The sequence below is a fragment of the Pipistrellus hanaki genome (genome assembly GCF_964339955.1).
Source record: "Pipistrellus hanaki genome assembly, chromosome: 2".
Taxonomy (NCBI): domain Eukaryota; kingdom Metazoa; phylum Chordata; class Mammalia; order Chiroptera; family Vespertilionidae; genus Pipistrellus; species Pipistrellus hanaki.
Window position 1 is genome coordinate 37162374 of NC_140504.1, and position 6183 is coordinate 37168556.

Below are 6183 nucleotides of genomic sequence, written 5' to 3' on the forward strand. Positions count from 1 at the left end.
ACAGCCAAGCTCCCACACATTTCTATGGGTGTTATTGTCTACTAAATTATATTGGACCATTGCTACAGAAAATCCATAACGTTCTCAGAATCAAATCTTCTGTGTTGACAAATGGTTTAGGAACAATCTTTCCAAGCTTAAAAGAAAAGAAAAGAAAAGGAAAGAAAGAAAGAAAAAAAAAAAGATTTTTTTTCTTTCTTTTTTTTTTTTTTCTTAAGGCAACAGAAGCTTGTTAGCAGATGTTATATTAGAAAGAGAACTGGACTGGGCTGGAAGTTGTACTTCCTGGGCTCTAGGGTCTTTGACCACAGAGAGGGGCTGCTTGTCCCTCCAGTGGTAGGAACCACATAATTTGTTCCTCTGACTCTAGTTTTTATAGGCTCTTCTCTTTAGATCAAGTTCTCATCCTAGTCGGCATCCCTGTTATTATTCGTTTTAATCTTATTACAAACATATTACATATTCATTGCAGAAAACTCAGACAATGAAAGAAATCAAAAAGAAAATACACATTGCTTGTAATCTCACCATCCAGAGATAACCACTGTTAACATTTTGGTTAATATACTCAGATTAAGATAGTATTCAAAGGACTAGAAAGGTTCTACATCAAATAACTAGGCATTGCTTCCTGTTGAGGAATAATTGTCACATTTAGAATGTGGATGTGGTAGTGGTGGCTCTTTTAGATGAATGATCACTAGCTTTGAGAAAGTCTTGCCCTCATTGTATCTCTTCTTTCTAGTTGCCTGCTGTATGATGGATGTCAAGATCTGGGTGTTACAGAGAAGGAACTACACCCAAGGCTTTGCTTGATTCTGTGACTCACTCGCGTGGCTACTAACTCTTAATCACCACCAAGTTTTGAATACTTTCCTAGAGGAATTTAAGTGTTTGTGTGTATGTGCTTTTTTGGTAATATTTGGATAAGGACTATATAGCAGTGATAAAAAACTAAAAATAATTGATATGTTGGAGTACTGGATATATCAATAAACTTTCTTCTAATTATGTCCCTTATTTTTGTTACAATATTTGTGCAACAAATAAAAATAGTAAGAAAAAAAGTGATGGTATGTGGATGAGGAAGAGAAAGCGGGGATGAGGCAACTCTTTAGAAACAAGCATTTCTGCCTATGGTAGATTTTCAGCTTCTGGGGTCAAGAAACTCACAATAAAAATGCATTTGCATTTAACTTTACTAGATTAAAAAGTAAGGACCTGGAGTCCAAACCCATTGTTAGTTAGGGCTTCATTTCCCTGAGCTTCAATCTGCTTGTCCATGATAATTCTCTTACTAAATTTATTTTGCAAAGTTGTAAAAGGAAAGTCCAAGTGAGGTATTATGTGAAGAAAATGAATCAGAGAGCATGTCTTTGGTGTTTGCCCTGTGTATGAGATAAATGTTGTAATATGTATTTTGAAAGAGAAAGCACATTTAAAAGAAAAAAAGAAAGCAAACCAAGGACCCATCACAACCTGAACCATAGGATGAGGAACAGTTGGGTATAGAAAAGAAGGGCATCTTCATTACAGCTTACCAAGGGTATGGTAAAAACCTAGTGAAACCAACTGTTTTGACTGGACCTCTTGGAGAGGATGGGCAGAGATGGGAAGAGAGAGATGGTGCCTGCTGATTGTGCCTGGCCTTACTCTTAAAAAAAAAAAATTCAGAGAGGAAGGGAGAGGGAATGTTAGAAACATCAATGATAAGAGAGAATCATTAATTAGTTGCCTTCTTAATGCCCCACACTGGGGAAGGAACCCCGAAACCTGGGAATTGAACTGTGACCTTCTGGTTCATAGGTCAACACTTAACCACTGAGCCATGCCAGTAGAACAGGAAAGCCTTAATCTTGACTTTGGTTTAAGGCTTCCCAGGAGGCCTTAACCACCAGAGTTCCATTCAGAGATTTTCTAGTTTTCCATGATAATTTTTAATTTAAGGTTTTTCTCTATTTTTGAGTCTCTGTTTATAATTCACTTGGTACTAAATTTTATCACTTTAACTACCCAGCTAACAAGAAAGGATCATGAATAGACCTGAAGCCTAAGAGACGTCCTAGAACCATGCCAAGGCTGAGGGGTCCCACACCCAGCAGTGCAAGGAAGATTCACAGAAAAGCAGTGAGAAATTGGGTCATCAGCCAGCACCCAGTGGCCTGGGCATGGGGACCCATGAGAACCTGCTATGAAACTTTGTGTCAGCAAAATGTCCTAAGATTTCATATCAAATTAGCATTCATTAGAATTCTATTTGTGGGTTTTTTTTTAAAATTTGGTTTTCATTTAAATGTATTCTTATTTTATTGTTGCTTAAGTTCTATGTATGTAAGGAGTTAATGTGTATATAAATAAAAAATACAATATTTAAAAGCATTATAATAAAAATAGTCTGAGTCAATACTGGGTCCCTAAGAGTTTGGGTTTTATTTTGTTTCTCTTTTGAAAGTGGTTTTAATTCCCATGAGTTGTAAAAACATGTAACAAACAGGCATTGAGCTAAAAATATCTGAATTATTAATTTTTTTTTTTAAAGAAAAAGAGCAAAATAGAGAAGGAAAGGCAGGAAACCTTGTTGAAGACAGAAACACTGATCTAAACTCTCCCATGTCGCCTGGCCGGGGTCGACCTATGAACCTGGAGGTCACAGTTCGAATCCCAGTCAGGGCACATGCCTGAGGTTGCAGACTCAATTCCCAGTGTGGGGCATGCAGGAGGTAGCTAATTTCTCACTCATCGTTGATGTTTTTATCTCTCTCTCTCCCTCTCCCTTCTCTGAAATCAATAAAAGTATCTTTAAAAAAAATAAAGTCTCCATTGTCAGACAACTGGGCATTGGTATAATTAGAACTCTGCTCTCAGGGCAAAAACTCTGGCTGCTAGTCTCCGCCATGGCCAAGTGAGAGGGTGGGAGGCTCAGCCAATTGGCATGGAAACCCCCTTTAACTGTCCAATAAAGGCAAAGGGCCTTACGCATGAAATCTCACTTAATCCTCACAACTACCATTTGTCCTGATTTCACAGATGCAAATGTATAGGCTCAGAGAAATTTGAGGAAGCTAATTTTAGCACGGTAAGTGCTAAAGTGGGATTCCAAATGCGCAGAGCTCTAAAAGCCGGTTCCACTCTTTCTCCTCACGTTTTTTAGGTTTTGTTTCTATTCTGTATCAAAGTTATATAGGCCCATAGTTTAAAGAATGAAAAACGGTTCCCACGGGTTTATAGTTCTCTGCCTCCCTGTCTCCCTCCCCCAAGAGGCTGCTTTTTATATTCACCTCCCTGTTTCTGTATAACATGCGTATGTTGATAACACCTTGACTTTTCGGGTGTAGGTGCCCACAGGTGACTTTTCCCTGCAGAGGAGGAGGTTTAGCTCTCTGCCTCGCTGCCTGGCACTAAACATGCCACTCTTCTCATTCCCCTCAAACTAGGAATTGCATTATAATGACTATTCATGGACGAGCCATTTGTAAAAACCATGGCGTTGTATTTTTGAGGGGCCGGAATTTGAATTTGTTAAATTCTTGTATAGACCCACAGTAAGCATTTAATAAATATTTATTTGCTGAGTCAGAATCCAGTCTGGGATTACATTTCTTATTTTAGGGATACATTCCTAAAATAAGAAAATGAAGGCACCATCCCCGCCCTGGGGGTGAAGGTGTTCATTAGGGGAAACAGACACAATCTCCCCGCAGGGAGATACGTTTTGGGGACATGAGTGAGTGAGCTAGCACCCAGAGTTGGAGCTCTAGGCCGGGAGGAAACGGTTGGCTGGAGAGGGGTGGCCAAAAGAATTGAGCTTTGAAAGCTGACAAGGAGTTAGCCACCTGAAGGTGAGATGCAGGAGAGCCTTCCGGGCCAGAGGTTGCAACCTGGCAGCTGGCTTTTGGTCAGCAGATGTGTTCTGATTTTTCACAATTGAGTTACTTGCCAACATTTAGAAATGGTGAGATTTCACATGAACATGAAGATTTCTGAGTTCTCCCCAAAAAAAAGGGAAGATCTGGAGGCCCCGGGCCCACCTCCTTCCTGCCTGACCACAGTTGCTGGACCTGGGTGAGGGCTGCCCCCCCCCTCCCCCCCCGAATGGGACAGCTCACTGGTTTGTGGGGAGAGAGTTTGCATCTTCATCTCTAGCAGAAGGGCTTGAGCAGCAAGGAAACAACTTGGTGTTTGTACTGACAGCTGTTTGCTGTTGCTCAGATGTAAAGTTTCTGACACGGGGCCTCTGAAAAGAGGCCAAGTAAACATCTCAAATAGATGGCCATTTGATTATATTAAATGACAACAGAATAATATTGAAGCATGAAGATAGTAAGAACTATTTCCTCTTTCTTTTTGATTGATTTTTCACCTTACTCAAAGGGGAGTTTCCTTCCCCCTTGATTTACCTCTGTCCTAAATGTGAAATTTGTATCCTTTAAAACAACGACCCTTAAGCTTTGCTGCTTTGAAAAATACCGAGGCCCAAGCCAGTTATATCGAACCCAGACATCTGAGTGGTTTTGAAAACCCCAGGCGACGATTGAGTAGCTAATTTTGAGAACTAGAGGTCCAGCGTCAGCCTTTTCCTCTCATGTCAGCTCCCAGAAGCACTAGCTCACCTTCAGTGACTTGTAAGTCCAGGGTAATGAGGTCCTTCACGTGTCAACTTCCAGACTGTGGGAAAGAAGCTCCCGCTTGAGGGCCACGTGTTCGTCCGTCTGACTCAGGAAAGCCCAGTTCTAAACTCCGGGCAGGAGCCACGGCTCTGCATGCTGAAGAGACGTGCTGCTTTTTGGCACCTGAAGCACTTTACCTGGGGCTTCTGACAATGTCAATGATGGGTATGCTATAACTATCCTGGCTGGCAGAGTACGGTGTAATGCCCACGAGTTGTAAAAACACGTAACAAACAGGCTCAGAGCTAAAGATATCTGAATTATTATTATTATTTTTTAAAGAGAGCAACATAGAGAAGAAAAGGCAGGAAAGCAGGAAGGAAGGAAGAGAGGGAGGGGAGCTATCTCCCGCTATTCTACTGTCTTGTTTAACATTTTAATTAGGTTTCTTCCTTGAAGATAGCAACTTGGTGAAGTTGGCCACAGTGCGGGATGTCTGGGTTCTTTTGGATGACTGACTTGTATAACACTCAGTATGCAGAATACTTGTTTCGGCGTAACCTAAAACAACTTTTCATAAAATTATCTCTGTGAAAAAGAATTGCTGAAAAACATCTCCATCTATTGAAGTTCCATCTATACATTTGATGAAAGCGCTGAATTCTTTAATCCCCAGGAGGAAATATCTGTGAAGATCGTAGCCTCTACCTGCGAATAGTAATTCATTGTAACAATACTTGTTGGCCAACATACAAATGGATCATTGACTAAAAATGATGAAGAGTGAAAACTTCCTGAACGTGTTTTTTTGTGTTTTTTGTGTGTTTTTTTTCTCTCTCAATCATTTCATGTCTTGGAACTGAAGGTATCTTTCTGTGAGTTTTAAAACTGAAAATGTATGAGTTCCAAATTCAGCAGCTCTAACTTCTCTGCTTAAGACAATGTTTGGATGTAACTCATTTCTGGGGCAGATCACATACTTGTTTGATACTGGAAGAAAATGAGTCAAGATAATGTCTTATATCAGGGAAACTTGCAGTCACTGGTTGAAGAACTTTTGGAGTGAATCAGAATGCTGAATTGTCTTCAGCTTTAGAAATGATTTTGTTTTAACATATGTTAGCTGAAGCAAAAAAATAATACAGTAGGAGCTGTGCGTCTATCAGAGTGACTGACAGATTGAAATTCTCTAGAAAAATAGATTATTTTCCCTCAGAGAGAGTAAAGTTTTGGTTTTTAAAGTCAATCAGAAAACTAACAATTTGGACAGGAGAGGAATCAGCTTCCCTTTTTGAGACAGTATACTTCAAATGATTTTTATGGAGACTATAATAAGGATCAAGAAAGAAAAGCTTGATATGGACATGTTTTTAGCTAGCAGATTGAAAAGAAATAATGGCATGAAATAATTTTTTTTTTTAATACTGACAAAGTTCTCACTTCTTTTATATTGTCTGAAGTAAAATTGATAAATGAAAAAATCTGTAACACCTCATTTCTTCAATACTTGTTCATGTATTTTGTGGTTAAAACTTTATCATGGAAATATTCATACGCATTTTTGATATTTTAAAAA